Source organism: Aegilops tauschii, chromosome 1, assembly GCF_002575655.3.
Source record: "Aegilops tauschii subsp. strangulata cultivar AL8/78 chromosome 1, Aet v6.0, whole genome shotgun sequence".
Lineage (NCBI taxonomy): Eukaryota > Viridiplantae > Streptophyta > Magnoliopsida > Poales > Poaceae > Aegilops > Aegilops tauschii.
The window spans coordinates 272,892,868-272,909,929 of NC_053035.3; positions in this window are offsets into that span (position 1 = coordinate 272,892,868).

The following is a 17,062-nucleotide window of genomic DNA, read 5'->3' on the forward strand; positions in this document are numbered from 1 at the left end:
TTTATTTCAAACCTGTATTAACATACAAGTGTAATTTACTCGTCATCGGAAACAACGCGTAAAATACAGGCGTAATGAAACCGAGGGCCCGAGGTCTGTAAGTAAAACCAGCGGGTTACGCGTGTAATTTGAGAGACCAGTGTATATTTTACGAGCACTGCTATATGGACGACATTACCAGACGATACATGCATGACGTGTGTATCATGCCATCCATGGGCAAGGCTGAAATAGCAGCTAACGGCTGGATTAGCAATCGTCCGAGTGTCGTTCAGCGTTTTTATCGTGTGTGTGAAGTACTTCCGATATTTTACTAGTCGAAATCGACCAACCAAGCGCCTTCGCCCGAGACCATCTGCTTTAATTTACAAGCGTCAATTTTACAAGCGGTTTTGGTTGGAAAACGACGATCCAATCACGGCCTAATATCATGAGTTGGTCGGAAGATCATATGGTTTCACATCTAACCTACCCGACTTGTCGTATAGGCTATGAATGAAACATCAGACGATGAACTTCTTAAGCACGGAAACAACAGAAGAGGATGATCTTCTTAACAAGCAAATCACTGGCATTAGATCGACATGCAAAACAATACGAAGCATTATTCTCAGGAGGCACGGTGAAGAGCTCGTGATGCCGCATGCCACAACATTCCAAGCTCAACTTTGCAATCAAACACAAGGCCTGGCATTGCATAGAGAATATTCAGAACAAACTCTTAACACAGGAATATCTCAGCAGAGTAACTATTTACTTCACAACAAGGGCGTCCCACTCAAAAATATCAAATGCATGTCTTCTGGCTAACATCAATGAGCAAATTTTGACAAGGTTTTCCAATTCCAATATATTAAACTAACGTCTTCTTGCTAACATCAGTGATTAAACTTTGACAAGCTTTTCCCATTCAAAATATGTAATACCTATGATCGTGGAGTCCTGTTGTAGCTTCTTGTACTTGTTTGGGCACTTTTTGCCCAGGGCACTCCACGTGTTGTTAAATTGCCAATGGTCTCTGCAGACTAGTCATGTCACCGGTGTCTATTAATACTCTGTAAAGCTTCTCGGTCATTCCTTCTGTAATGTAGCGCAAACAGTGACTGCTTCTTTCTGCAAAGTGGAACAATTAACTGGACCCAGTAATGCAGCAGTTTGCCTTGGACACGTTGGCTCCTTTTTTGCAGTTCAACTAAAATCGAAGTCGGAATAAAACCGAGCTTTAATTTTGATATCCCTGTAAGCAACAATAGGTATAAGGGAAACAATTACTGAGAAATAACGGTTGATGACTTGTACTCCCAGAAGAAAAGCATCTACTGATCTACTTTATCTTAATGGGAAACAAAGCAGGAGAGTAGCAATTCTCCACCAGTGTGAGGCATTCATATTGACTGAGACATTATCTTAACAATGCCTTGTTTCAACATGTATAAAAAACGACAAAGCAGAAAAGTACCATTCCTAAAACAATGCAACTGATTCATTTTAACAGAGACATTATCTTAACAATACCTTGGTTAAACATGTAGAAAGAACTACAAAGCAGGATAGTACCATTCCTAACAAGTGTTGCAGTTTTGAACTAAGATTCAGTAGTTAATTAATTCTGAGAGTGGCATTGCTTAATTTTACCAGCGGCATTAGGTTAACGAAAAGCATAAACAGTTCTAGGGGAGAGTGGGGCAACAACAGATGTGCTTCCATCTACTTATAAAGGGGGTGATGCAGAGTTTGTTGTAACAAAGCAACAAGCATCATGTCTGGGTTGGTCCCATTTTTGTTCACTACTTAATGGGAAAAGGCAGCAATACAATAGCTTCAATTCAACATTTATTTAAAACAGTACCAATACAAGTAGCACAACATCTCAAAGCACACTGCACAATCATGTGGATGAAGGCCTGTACTGACCTTTCATGACACGGACAAGATAAAATACGAATCTGCCAACACAAATAAGAAATCCAATCTCGTTTTGTGCAGTTGCACTGAAATCAAGCAAAGTGTTTCGCGTAGCGAAGCAAAATGTCGCAATAGCAACAAGTTGAATAGATATCCCTGTTTAAACAGAGGCAAAAAAGGAATCAATTACTGGCTAATAAAGGAGGATGAAACATGCGGCCACAAAAATGGTAATCCCGCCAATCCCTAACAAGTGTTGCAGTTTTGAAATAAGATTCAGTAGTTAATTCTGAGAGTGGCATCAATTACTGGCTTATAAAGGGGGTGATGCTGAATTTGTTGTAACAAAGCAACAAGCATCATGTCTGAGTTGGTCCCATTTTTGTTCACTACTTAATGGGAAAAGACAACAATACAATAGCTTCAATTCAACATTTATTTAAAACAGTACCAAAACAAGTAGCACAACATCTCAAAGCACACTGCACATCATGTGGTTGAGACCAAGATTTGAAACAACTCGCCACGAAGACTGGAAACAAATCTCGATCTCCTTTTGTGTAGTTCCACCAAAATTAAGCAAAGTCACCGGTGTGACATTCAAGTTGAACTGCACAAAACACTCTTAAAACATAAGTGTTTCGAGTAGCGAAGCAAAATGTCGCAATAGCAACAAGTTGAATCGATAGCCCTGTTTTAACAGAGGCAAAAAGGGAACAATTACTTGCCGATAAAGGAGGATGAAACAAACAGTGACAGAAAGAAGCATCTAACTTATCTTGGATGGAAAACAAAGTAGGACAGTAGCATTTCTAAAACGGTTGCATTGATTCATATTAACAGAGACATTCTCTTGAAACAACATTCGTTAAAAAATGTAATTTACTTTTAAAAGTGGCATTGCTTCAATTTTCCGGCGGCATTCTTAGATTAACAACAGCAAAATAGCTGTATGGGACATGCCAGCACCATGTGCGTCCACACGTATAAATGGGTGATGCAGAGTATGTAGCCAAGCAGCATATATGCGCTGGTCCCATATTTGTTCTCTTTGAACGTTCTTCCTATGTGAGGGCAGCAAATCTAGTCCTGCACAAACTACCCGACCCCCCAGTTTCTTTCCCTTTTCAACAAAGAGATCGGTTCCTTATAGATGTGTGTACTGGGTTACCCCCTTTTTCCCTTTTCGACCTACAAAGCGGCTGGATAGCCAGTCTATACGACTTTCCGCCTCTCCTTTCCTCATTGAACCACGTCCTAGATTCTTGCTCCAGCCCACCGCACCCTTCTTTCCTCTTTGAACCAAGACCTAGATTCGACTACAGATCGAAAAAGATCCACATGCAGCTAGAGCAACGATGGTTTCAAAGAAACTTATACCTTAGGGTCGTCGGGATGTGGCAAGGCGTGCGGCGGGAGGCCGGATTTGCCCACACTACGTACGGCAGCGAGGAAGAAGGGGTCGATGGCCCTCCCGCACAGGCGCTGGGTGAAAGAGAACAACGCAGCCGGCAGTGGATTGCCTCCCTCGCCGAAGGCGATAGAGTGAACGCTGCACCTCATCCCCTTCCCGGTGCGACAGGATACGGACGCCTCCTTCACCAGCTGTGAGGGGGAGAGAGAGACAAGAGGCCAACGCAGTCTTGTTTAGATCTGGTGAAGAGAGGGTCAGAGAATGTGAATATAGCAAACCCTAGCAAATGAACGCTGAGCCTCCAGCGTGTAACATATATGGAGAGGGTGAGAGAGCGAGACGCGAGAAACTCTATCAAACAAGAGACTATAATGGAGAAAATCTCTCCATAGCAGTGGTTTTAAATAGAATACGCGCATTCCCAAAAAAAGAAACGAAAACTGGCGGACAATTTTTTAAGGGTCTGTGTAGGACACATCTAGATGTGACATAGTTATGTCACATCTAAGTTGATGTCCACTTTGTTTGTGGTCTATTTTTTCCCTAGTTTTTTTGTTTCTTGTTGCTACATTATATACTTGTGGGAGCTTAGATGTGATATCCTTAAATAACATCTAGATGTGAATTACACAAACTGATTTTCTAACGTACCAAGAAAGAAAACTCGATCAAAAACACGCCCCCGCTTCCAGGTCGCGAGAGTCGTCGCGCACACACACATAGACATAGACATGCATATCCGTGTTTACATAAAATTCCATTTCCATCTCCATCTCCAATCATATTTGTCCAACTGGCACATTATTTACGTTGTTAATTATATACGCAACAATATTAACGTACATCATCTCTTGTTTGCGCACGTCCGGACCGCTGCCACGGCCGGTCCTGACCAACCCGAACCCTCTTCATCACCCGCGCGTGCTTCCCGCCCGAAACGGTCAGTGCCGCATTCATGCCCGGCCAGAGTGGACGCGACCTCTCACTGGCGCCGGCATTGAAGTGGCGCGCCGGCCGAGAGAGCGTCGCCCGCGCCGCTACCGGGTGCATGCGGCTGCTCCACGTTCAAAGGTCGCAATAGCCGGCTACAACATGCATGTAAAAAGTTCTTGGGAGTCCGTGCTACAGCTAGCTCTCCTCCCCCAACTCGTCAATCTCTTCCAGTAGTGCTAGTACTCCATGGCGCGATCCATCAACAAGCAGGCGGGCAAGTTATCGTATACTCGGTTTGCGGTGAGTGGCATGCCGAGCAACCCTGTGGGGTCGAGCCGTGGAGGAGGGTGAGACACGAACACGACAGACGTGATTTAAACATTGGTTTTGCTCGATGGCGCGATCCAACGAAATGAAACGTTGGTTTCTCTCCGTTTCCATTTTTTCTCCGGAAAAACGGAAACTTTCCACTCCATTTTCATTCCTATTCCAAGGTTGCCCCGTTACAACATTCCATCAAATACAAAGGAAAACTAACACACATGCTGATGCATCTCAATGATTCACAGATCATAGCCAATATTTACTTCACAACTAAAAAAAAGTTGTGAGAGCGTGTACGAAAGAAAAACTACTGATGGGGTCACTACGACTTAAACCGTAAACCCTAAACATGATTTAATTTCCTGGGCAGGTAGAACCTGTCGAAGGAAACACGGCTGGCACCCTCGGATCATACGATGCTTTTGTGCAGTTCCACTAAAATTGACCTGAGCATCCCTGATGGCAAAGATATTGAAGAAGTGTGATTAGAATAATAGTACTGGCACTAGTTCATGAGACATAAACTCATCACAAGTAGAAGCCGGTAGAAGTAGAGAAAGATCGACATGGAGATGGAGCTAGGGCAGTGGAGCAAGCCGGCTCCAAAAGGAAGATGGACTACCTGGGACGTCGTGCTGTAGCTAGAAGGGCGGTTGGGACTCGGCATCGGCCCATACCGCGGTGACCCCCGATTGGGACGCACCGACTGTGGGTTTTCTCCCTCGCCGATGTCGACCGCGTCTACGCAGAACATTGTTCCCTTCCCCCAGCTGCGGGATCAGGCCCGTCGTTCTATGCTTTTGAAGAGAGCAACCTAAGAAAGCAGGCTTGTAGCTTAGGCTCCTGCTAGTGTATATATAGTGGTTTTCTTTTTCTCTCCATATCAACCATTTTATATTGCGTACGTGTCATTCAAAAGTGAAATGATGGTTGCTTCTTCCGACTAACTTACTGTGTGATTTGACTGCTCCTTAGTGGCCCCTACACGTACTCCCCCTACGTGTATGCAACAGTCACACGTACACATGGACACAAAAACGCGCGCGACGCCCTAATGCATGCATGTCCGAGCACACGACGGAACACACACGGTCACGCTCAAGTGCTCAACCTACACGTGCATGCACACACATACTCAGTCAGGGTGAGCTAGTGACCGTATAAACACCGGAAAATATATATATTGAGCGCAATGAGCGTATTATGAAGTCCACTGACCGTATTTTTACAAATATACAGTGACAGATAGTGTATTTATCTCGTTTGAAATTAAGCCATATTAACCGGAGAGGAGGCAGTATGGACTAGCATTACTTTGTTGTGTCCCGTCAACTTGCCGAATGAGGAGAAGGTTGCAGGACGGGAGAAGCTTGCGCGCGGTGGCTCGCAGGACAAGGAGAAACTTTTGACTAATGCAAGCTCTCCCTCGCTCAGGCGGTGGATGTGCAACAGTTAATTCGGTGTCAGATTGCCAGAAGCATACACTATACTACTAGTGCTATTATTGTTCGACTTCCCGAATAGGGGAACAGCCAAGTGCAAAGTTTACTAGTACTACTACTATAGTCTATAAAGGTACGTACTATACTAGTACTAGAAACCGGATGGAGGAGCGTCTGCACTCTTATTATAATTTTAAAATGTGATAAAGCAATCTTCAACACATTTGGTTCTCTTCGAGGGTTCTCACATGTGATAATGGAAGTTGATTGCATGGAACACTCGCCACAATTCTCGCTTAATTCTGGCTCATATCCTGTTACAAATAGTAGCGCTCGGTAATATTTCCTCTTTTTTTTGTTATTCAGCATGTAAACAGGTCAGCAAACCTTGCGGCGCATCTTCGTGCGAACCGTGCTTGCTGCACTTTGAATCTGGCCGAGAGCTGGCTTGATGAAACACCTTGCTTCCTACTTCTTTTTTTGCGGGGTACCTCGCTTCCTAGTGACCAGTGTCTTGGCTAATCGTCCTAAGAATGCTTATATATGAATAAAGCTCTCTCATTTACCCGCAAAAAGATTAAGCCATATTAACCGGAAAGGAGGGAGTATGGACTAGCACTACTTTTTGGTGTGTCCCGTCAACTCGCAGAATGAGGAGAAGCTTGCAGGACAAGGTGAAGCTCGCTTACGCCTTTTGGCTAATGCAACCTACCCTTGGTGGACATGCATCAGTCCATTCGGTGTCAGATTGTCAGAGGCATACACTGTAGTACCGAACATGCGGAGTACCATCATTGTTCGACTTCACGAAGAGGCGAAGAGCCAAGCGCAGTAGTACGAGTAGTACTACTACTAGAACCGCATGGTGGAGCGTCTGTACTCTTATTTTTTATCTCTGATAAAGTACATGTTTATTCCGGAGAAGGGCGGAAAACGGCAGCCCAACATGTAATGAATGATATCGATCAACCAACCATGCTCGAATATATCTTGGCCTCCATGCAAGCCCGTGTGTGTGTTCTCGCTCGTCTCTCTCAAGGAACGACGGGTTGGCTCTTTGCCGTCAACTGAGATCGGTTTGCTCACACTCCTGTCCCACATGTCAGTGATATGCCAAGAGGAGGTGCGTTGACCGACTGGCCATACGCGTACTTGGTTTTGCACCTTCATACTACTCCTCCCTCCGTCACAGTTTACAGGGCGCGCTTCATTATGATGCATTTCTCTCAATGCATTTCCACCACCAGAGAGACTTTAGACACGTTTGGTTTAATGCTCAATTAATTAGGGCGTGGTAACCGCAATCCAGTCCACAATTTTCTCTCCATGTACTGTACTACTACGGAGTGGAGTAAGTGCATGCATGTGTGTACCCCGGGGTGGAAGCACTGCATGCATGTGTGTACGCATCATTCCCTCTAGTAATAGACGCCGTGCTATAACTACCAATGCTATTTTTCAGGCCGATCGCTAGTCGCCTTGGTCCCACAGATTTTTTTTTCTTTTTTCTGAAGCGCGCTGTATAAACAGTGACGAATGGAGTAGTATGAGCGGATTCAAAGAAGAGCGTATTGATGGTTGCTTCTTCAGAGCAACTTACAGTGGGAAAGGTGGGGCTTATGATTTGACTGCTCATTACTCACTATTAATGCGGCGCAACGACCGGGCTGAGTCTCCCATGCGGTTGTGCACTACCCCCTCGGTTCTTAAATATACTCCGGAGTATTTGTCTTTCTAGAGATTTCAACGAGTGACTACTCAAATATTTGTCTTTTTAGAGATTTCAAATGGACAGGCACATACGGATGTATATAGACATATTTTAGAGTGTAGATTCACTCATTTTGCTCCATATGTAGTCACTTGTTGAAATCTCTAGAAAGATGAATAGAATATTTAGGAACGGAGGGAGTACACATACGAAGCAAAATGAGTGAATCTACACTCTAAAATATGCCTGTTTGAAATTTGTAAAAAGATAAATATTTAGGAACGAAGGAGTATAATTTTGTGCATGGCACATGGAACCGGAGGATGAAGAGGCTTCTGGCAATGCTATCAAGCTTCCATCATTTGTTTACATAATTGACGTACTATACAAATAATTTTCCAGCGACATGAAATTGTACAATGGTGTGAGCTTTCAGCTTTTGTTTCGCGTGTCTTGCCATCGATGCTCTTTCGGAAACAATAAAAAACTAACTTCCTTGCTAATGCATGTCAATTATTAGCAGATCAGAGCTAATAATTACATCACAACTGAAGACAGAGTTGTGAGAAGGTGTTAAATTAAAATTGATCCATGCTTTCATTGGCAGCAACGTCCCCCCAGCTCTGTCTAAATCAACAAGGCATGTTGGGAAAAAAGTAGTTGTCTCGAGCATGCAACATTCCGATCATTTTGTGCAGTTCCACTAAAATAGAGCTGAGCGTCCCTGTTCCAAAGATATTAAGTGTGATTACGATAATAGAGGACTGCTGATGAAACAATAAACACACAAATAGAAGCCGGTCACCTTTGCAGTCTCTCTTAAGACTAACTAGTTGGAGAAGATTAGGCTCGGAGTTGGATGAGGAGGATAGAGCAAAACCAATCTCCCTTTGTGCAGTCGCACTGAAATGTAGAGACGTTGTCCGTGTGACATTTTAGTACAACTGCACAAAACACTCTTAAGAAAAAAGTGATTTGTGTAGTTCACCAAAAGGTCGCAATAGCAACGAGTAGAAAGGAAACAATTACTGGCCAATAACAGTTGATGACACATGCGACGACAAAAAAGAAGCATATTCCTTGTCCTAAGGGAAGATAACAACACGGTTTTGTTTGTCTAAAACGGTGTGAGGACGAGAATGCAATATGGAAAGTACGCCGGACGAGCTACGTTTTGGGCAAAGAACTATGGAAGATCCACATGCAGCGACATGGGAAGACGGGCAGTGGAGCAAGGCCGGAGGGGATACCTGGAGGTCGTCGGGATGTAACTAGGTGAGCGGCGGCGGGCGGAATCGGCGAGCAGGTGGCGTAGGCCCTGCCGCGCCGGAGCTTGGTCAGAGAGAACGGCGTGTACCGCAGATCAGGACGTGCTGCCTCGACGCCGTCAAAGGGAGAAATGATGCACTTCCTCCCTTTCACCCGGCGGACGGGATGCGGCCGGATCAGTGACCAACGGTGAGAGAGAGAGGCCACCGCACTCCCTTTCCCCCGGCGGACGGGATGCGACCAGATCAGTGACCAACGGTGAGAGAGAGAGAGAGGCCACCGCAGCCTTGTGTGAGATACTCTGAAGAGCGACAAACCAGGCAGGCAGGCTCCATTGTATATAGTGAGCGGACTACCTTTTTCTCCATAAAAATTGTTTTATATTCTGTGTACGTGCCATTGCGCGCTATAACTTTATTTAAAAATAACGCGGCAACGCGTCAAGTCGAACTTTGTTTCGTGCACGCGTGGTACACGACCTCCCTAGGTAAACAACCATTACAGGCGTTCAAATTAGCACGTGGGCTGCCATTTCGTAAAGAAATGAGCTCCACCATGTACCCGCGCGGGTGTGGCTGGGCACGAAGCGTGAGTACGTGCACGGTGCACCTATTCTCTTCTTGTATACGTACACCACCTACGTGGGGTTGTGTGAGAGAGATACAAACATAGAGAGATATAGTGTGTGGGTTCTTGAGAGTTTTTTTGGGGGGGGGGGGCTCAATAAAAAATGTAACTTATGCAATGTGTGTGAAATAGAGTCCTGGATATAACATATATATAGAGGGGGCGATCCACGAGAAGAGAGTGGAGGTATCATCAGCTTGAGGTGTCCATAGAATTGAAGAGAGGGATGATGAAGTGTGTGTGTGTGCGCGCGCGATCGATAAAGAGTGCCATGGAATTTGTGTGTGCCCACGTCAAAGATATAGAGTGGCTGTCCTACTGGAACGTGAGATGGGACATGTGCAGTTTGTCTCTGTGGCATGGATACCTACCTGCAGCGCTCGACTATCGGTGTGTGGTGGGGGAAGAGGGAGGCCCAATTAACTATAGAGGTACAATGGCTGGTATATGTGTGGAGGAGGAGACAGGCCTACCTCATGTATTAAGGAGATCGATCTGCCTCATGTATTAAGGGAGATCGATCGACATCCATGCATATGTGCAGGAGAGGAATAAGGTTGGGAGAGAGACAGAGCTAGAGTGTTGGAGGGGGTGGTAGTGGAGTTGCTTCTAACAAATGGTGGGATAGGCTTGCTAGACAAATGGAGGGCACGCCCGCAATATCAATAAGAGAGGAGATGGCTGCTTGTTGTCTGTGCACGTGCGTGTGAGAGACGGGTCAGGACGCATGCACGAATGATGAGGGGGGACGATGTGGCTGTGGTAAGCAGACGTAACTACATAGGAAGATCAATCGCCCTTTGTTAGAGAAAGGAGAGACATAACTTGTGAGGTACGTCGATCGATGGGGGGGGGGGTAGATAAAGTCGATCTAGGTATATGTTGGGAGATCGATTGGTATACATGCATGTGTGTGTTAGAAGCAAATGAGGCACGAGGAGAAGGATAGAGAGAGAGGGATGCATGTAGGAGGTGGTACGAGAGGCATACTATATCGAGGGGGGAGGAGTGTGCGAGTACGAGAATGATGAAAAGAGTGGTGGGAGTGAGGCATGGACGGTGACAAGAGAAGAGGGGAAGTTTGTCTTTGTGCTAGGCACACCTGGCTAGAGAGGCATATTGGTCGATGTGTGCCGTAAAGGAGCTGGGGGGCCTACGCACACCATGGGTGAACGACCTAAAGTGAAAAGACGAATTTGCGCGATGGAGCTAGAGAATGCTGAGGGAGGGTGAGAGGGATGCGGGCGTGTGCATACACAAGAGAAAGTTAGCGCTAGCTACAAAGATAAGAGGGTTGTGTGGGTGTAAAAGACGAATAGAGATCATATATACTTCATTATAAAAAGCGAATTCGGATATTTGAAGAATTTATCATAGTGTTTCAAACCGACGCATGTGTGAATATATATAACGGTTATACACATGGTGTGGTTATGAACATGTTATACTACATTTAATATATATTATCTCTACTCTTATAAAAAAACGGAGTTGTTGATGATGGTGTGCCTGCCATCCTGCATTATAGGCCGTCCGATTTATATCTGGCGGATAGCAAGGAAACTATGATGGTTGAAGTTGGCAACAATCATGATTGTAGATTCTTATTGAAATAGAGAAATGAATTCAAATTTAGTTCGAATTGCAGCGGTAGTATAGACATTTGGAATGCACTAAAATGTCGGTATGAGTAGGTTACATGCATTATACATCAAGCGAAAAAAATTAATCGGACATAACATGGATTCATACTCCTTCCTTCCATCTATATAGGGCGTAATGAGATTTTTAAGACCGCCTTTGACTATTGACAAGATTAATAGTACATGACATGCACAATGTGAAAATTATATCATTGAAAGAACCTTTCACAGACGAATTTAACGGTGTGCTTTGTGTAAGTTGCATGTCATATATCATTGCTCTAATATTTGGTTAAAGTTAGCATCGAAAAACGCATTAGGCCCTATATAGATGGAAGGAGGGAGTAGCTTTGAATAGCCTTTGTATAGTAAAACGGGGCAAGAATCTCTCTTTGTGTGGTGTGAATAGTTTTAATTTTTTTGTTTTCTTTTTGGTTGAGGAAAGTGCGAATTGATTTGGTACGTACAAGTATAATATTACTACACGTTAGGCTTGTCCCTAAAATTCAACCCGCGTCTTGTTATATCCCGAAAATTCAGATATCGTGCTCCCAAAACTGGCGCCTTCACAACCCGCGCCTTGTTATCCCGGAATTACAACACGCGCGAAAACTCCCTCCAGCTGTCAAATCCCGACACACGAAATCCCCCTTCTAACCCTGAGCTGAAAGGGCCGCTAGTTCAAATCGGTGGGGGGTACTTTTGTAACACACCCTACATTTTGGACAAGCGCGTCCCTAAGTCATGCTTCACCCCCTCCCATCGCCCCCTTTTCGCCATTCGAAATCCCAGGCCGCCATAACCTCTCCGCTCCAGCCGCGAAACCCCACCCTCCTCCGCCCGCCATGTCACCGCTGCCCAGCCGGAGCCTCTTCCCCGACGACATCGTCCACCGCAACAGCTCGACGTCCCTCGTCCACCTCCCCGGATGAGGATCCGTCGTCCATCTCGCTGTCCCGCCGGTTCAGCCACCCCGTCCTCCACCTCCAAGGAGCTGCTCCGACGATCGCCTCATCTATCGCGGCTGCTCCATCCCCACAGCGCCGACTTAACCTGCTCCACCGGAACCGCAACATCCTCACCGACTCCTCGGACGAAGCCGAGGCCTACTCGGCGCCACCAAAGAGGTTGTACACTCATCGCATCGCACCTTCTCCTTAACTCGACCTCCCGGCGCCGGCGGTGCTCCATCCTTGGTTCTGTACTAACACTTGCATCAGGGCATTCTGCTGCTGAATCAACTGAGTGATCTCCGGTGGGAAAACAAATCCGGTGTCGCCTCTCGGAGGCATCTGATAGGTTTAGAAAAGATGAGAATTTAGAATAGAATGAGGTCTAGAGGGAAAACACTACCCATATGCTCATGAGACAAATACAATCAATATCACTCAATCAAATCAAACAAGGCATACAATCTATCTAACTATCGTTACAAAGTGCTCGGACTATACTATATACATGGGGGAATACTACTACTGATTATGGTGGTCTACTAGAAATTTTGATCGGTCGAAGACTCCATGATATCTGCTCCAGCTTCATCAACAAAGTCATCTTCACTTGGGTCTGAGTCGGTGTCGTCGATGATGATGTAGTTATCCGGGCAAGTAGAATCGTCATCTTCTCCTCCTGGTGCTGGGTCTCCCATGAATACTCCGATCTTCTATGTCAGGTCGCCGTTCTTCTCCAACAACGTGGCGATCTCCTCCTCATATCCATCGCGCGTAGACTTGAGTTCTTCCTCCAACTCCGTGATCTTGGTCAATGCCTTCTTCAGATCTAACATGTCTGCGCACATCTGGTTCTCCTGGCGACGAATGTGTTGGTTTTGCTCCTGGATGAAAGCTGCAATTGATCCATCCTTCTTGGTGCTGATCATCTCCCATTGCTCATCTTGGCGTCCACAAATCTGATAAATAATATCCTTAAGCTCCCTGTGGTAGACTTCTCCAATGCGTCCCATAGAGATGTGAGCTGCCATGCTCTTTCCTAAACTCCAAGTTGGTGCATCAAAGGAAAACTCTATAGGCTCAGTGACTGGCGTAATCGTCCTTCCTGGAACTAGAACTTGAATCTTCCAGCGCTCCTCTTCTGGTAGTGTGGCGTTGTAGGTCCCGGTGAAGCTTGGTATTCCGATGTTCAGTTACTTAGTGACTTCCTTCAAGTGTCGACCAACAGGTGTATCTTCATCCGGTTGCACGAACTTGTTCCTTGCATCCGCCATTCCTAAAAGATTAGAAAGTGGAGAGGAGTCGGAAATGAGAAGAGAGTAGTGTTCTAGGGTTTAAGCTTAGTGGTCGTGTCCTACAGTCAGCGTGTGCTCTGATACCACCTTTGTAGCGACCAGACCTCAAATAGTCTGTGCTGCTGTGCACCAGTGTCATCCCTGGATCAGTAATGCTGACACGCACAGTACAAATGGAGGATTTATAACAGAGTAGCAATCACACACTTATTACATCGAGTATCTCAAGAGAGAAATAAGTATGTCAAATATGGCTTAAGGCCATCTAAAATGATAACAGCGGAAGACTTGGAAGATAAGTGAGTCCATCAACTCCAACGACATCACTGAGTATAAGACCACGACCTAAGGCACCTTACTCGTCTGAAAAGTCTGCAACATGAAACGTTGCAGCCCGAAAGCGGGTCAGCACATGGAATATGCTGGCAATGTAACACATAGAGAGTAATGAACATAATAATGCTATACTACATGCATATATGGCTGGTAGAAGGCTCTATGGTTACAGTTTTGCAAAAAGCCAATTTTTCCCTACTGCAAAGGAATAAATTTTATTTAACTATCATGGTGGTTGTTAAACATTGAGAATGGTTGACAGCATTCTCAATCCCAATTAAGTATCATCATTAACCCAACGAAATTAATTAAAGTAACATGATGAGATTCACATGATAATCCAAGTACTAGATACTCAAGATGTCCATAACCGGGGAGACGGCTAACCATGATTAGTTTATACACTCTGCAGAGGTTTGTGCACTTTTCCCCACAAGACTCGATCTCCTCCATTGGGATTCTCGCACTTCATGGCTTTTGAGAAACGGATGACCGAGACACAGTCTTTCAGAAGCGTTTGCACCTTACGATGTGATAGACCGTACCAACCTACATCCCCTACATCTGCTAGTCTACCACTGTAAGAGTTCACACAACCTACTCAACTATGCTAGAGCCCATAGTAGCTTGCGGGTGCACACGGAAGTTTCTAGCATGAATAATCTCATGATCCCTTTGAACCTGGGTGGCGGTCCAAAAGAAAACAGGCAATCCTGGAATACCCAGGTACCTCAATCCACCCAGATGTGAGTTTTAGTTGCCACCTTAAGGTTAACCATTAATTAACAATCTCACATCTGTCATGGTAACACTCAAACCCAATCCACGTCTACTAGCATAGCATAGCAATATGAGCAGACGTAGAAGTAACTCCCAAAGTTTGATAATAAATAGGGCAATAGGTACTACCTCATCTACTTCCCAATACCCACAATTTAATTAGATCCTAATCATGCAATGTTTGAGGATTGGTCTAATGCAATAAAACTGGGTAGTAAAAGAGGTATGATCAAAGTGTTACTTACCTTGCCGATGATCCGTGAAACTTAGAGATTCGAAGTAGCAAGCGGCGCACTCCGGGTACTCTATCGCAAACAAACAAGTATACAATAAGCACTCATCTAATGCATAGGTAAAACTGAAATAAAGATCTAACCAGAAAGTTCAACTTAAGAACTCCGGTTTGCAAAAAGAATCGAATCAAACAAAGCAACGAAAGTCAAACGGCGAAAGAAACAAGCTTCGTTTACTAATCTGGATCTAAGTCAAATTTTATAGTAGCAAAAACCTGTTTGAATAGGTTAAGCGGAAAGAGAATTTCGAGACGAAACTCTAGGCGCTTGAATCGCCTGATTCCGATAAACGAGCTAAAAGATAAACCAGAACGAAAATCTGATCAGAAATCGCGATCTGGAATAATCGCGGAAAATCCGACGAAAAAGAAAACTGACGAACAGTTAAACGAACAGACGTTCGTTATCTGCGACAAACCGACGTACACGTTCGTTAAAACGAACGGATTGGTGAACGTTCTCTAACTAACTAAACCGAAGAGAGAAAAAAAATAAACCGATCTATTAAAAAAATCTAGGGTTTCGAAAAAAAAACCAAACGGTTTAAAAAAACCGGCACGGCGGCGGCGGCTGCGGCTATACCTCCGGCGGGCAACTCCGGCGGGGTCGGGACGGGCTCCGGCGGGTTCGGGAGAGGGCGGCGAGGGCGGCGGGCTCGGGCGTCGTCGGGGGCGGCGAGGGGCGACGAGGGCGGCGACATACTTTGCTTCGCGAGGCGGCGGCGTCGGGCTCCTGCTCCCGTGGGTCCTCTCGGCGGCGGGGCGGCTTTGGGTCGGGGCGGTGTGAGGAGAGGGGTAGCGGGGGAGAGTATTTAAGGAGGGGGGTGTTGCCTTGGGGGAGGGGCAAGGGGCGGCGACGACGAGCGGGACTCGGGGCGGCGGCGGTCTCCGTCTCGGTCTCCAGGAGGGAGACGAGGCGCGGGGCTGGGCTGGGCCGTCGGCTGGGTTTCGGCCCAGTCGGCGCGCTTCGCGAGTTTCTTTTTAAATAATTTCGCCGAATCTAAAAAAAATCATAAATGAATAAATAAAAATCCAAAAATGCCAAAACAAATTTTCGCCGTCTAATTAAAATAATTAGAACGAGATGAACATTTTCTTGGCCCAAAAATGCAGTTTTGAAAACATGCAATTTTTTTCTAATGCAATTAAAATTGCAAATAAAATCCGAATAAAATCCAATATTTGATTTTAATATTTTTCCTCCAATATTTAAATTATTTTGGAGAAGTCATATTTTCTCCTCTCATTTATTTTAATACGAAATATTTTTTGGAGAGAAAAATAATTAAAACCAAAAATCCTCGTTTCATTATTTGATAAAAAAATCAAATATGAAAACCGGGAAAATCCCCAACTCTCTCCTAGGGTCCTTGAGTTGCTTAGGATTTCGAGGATTTGCCAAAATGCAATAAAATATGCTATGCAATGATGGTCTAATGTATAACATTCCAAATTGAAAATTTGGGATGTTACAAACCTACCCCCTTAAGATGAATCTCGCCCTCGAGATTCGGGTTGGCTAGAAAATAGGTGAGAGTGGTTCTTCCATAGATCTTCCTCTCGCTCCCAGGTGGCTTCGTCTTCGGTATGGTGACTCCACTGAACTTTGCAAAACTTGATAACCTTGCTACGGGTGACTCGGCTGGCATACTCAAGAATCTTAACTGGTTTCTCCTCATAGGTCGTCACTATCCAGCTGAATCGCTTCCAATGGCACCGTATCTCCTAGTGGTATATCAGCCATATCTGCGTGGCACTTCTTCAACTGGGAAACGTAAAATACATCATGAACTCCTGACAATCCTTCAAGCAATTCCAGCTTGTAAGCAACTTCTCCCATACGCTCCAAAACTTTGTATGGTCCTACAAATCGTGGCGCTAACTTTCCTTTAACTCCAAAGCGCTTCACTCCTCGAAGTGGTGATACACGAAGATAAACTCTGTCTCCGACTTCGTGAACTGTCTCCTTGCGTTTAGAATCCGCATAACTCTTCTGCCTGGACTGGGCTACCTTGAGCCTATCGCGAATCAATTTTACCTTCCGTTCAGACTCTTTAATCAAATCTGGTCCAAACAACTAGCGGTCTCCAACTTCGTCCCATAACAATGGTGTTCTACACCTCCTTCCGTATAAAGCTTCG